The sequence below is a fragment of the Apteryx rowi genome, unplaced genomic scaffold (assembly GCF_003343035.1).
Source record: "Apteryx rowi isolate R43461 unplaced genomic scaffold, aptRow1 scaffold_230, whole genome shotgun sequence".
Taxonomy (NCBI): Eukaryota; Metazoa; Chordata; class Aves; order Apterygiformes; family Apterygidae; genus Apteryx; species Apteryx rowi.
In genome coordinates this window covers 1,088,805-1,089,146 of record NW_020448642.1, presented here as the reverse complement: position 1 = coordinate 1,089,146, position 342 = coordinate 1,088,805, and positions in this window count along the sequence as shown.

Sequence of the window (342 nt, the reverse complement as noted above, 5' to 3'; positions counted from 1 at the left end):
AAAACCGACAAACTTCTGATGCTGAGGGAAAAATGCCAAGGGTTTAACATAGGCAGCCACGCCGCCGCTTCACCTCCGCGGTAGAGTTGCTTAGTTGCTCTAGTTACAGGGCCGCGCTTCCCAGGCAGTCCTGGATGAATCAGGCGCCCGGCATTAGAGGAGGGCCAGCGCCGCCTTTTCGCTGAAACTGGGGGAGGTGGGCACCGCGTTTTCCCACTTATTCCCCACGGCCGCGCGAGGATGAGCTGCCCTCGTTAACTGCCGCGCTGCCGGCGGGCTCGGTCCTGCCGCCCGCTGGCGCTGCGGGGCAGAGGGGCGACAGCCCGGGTTCCCTGCGGCCCC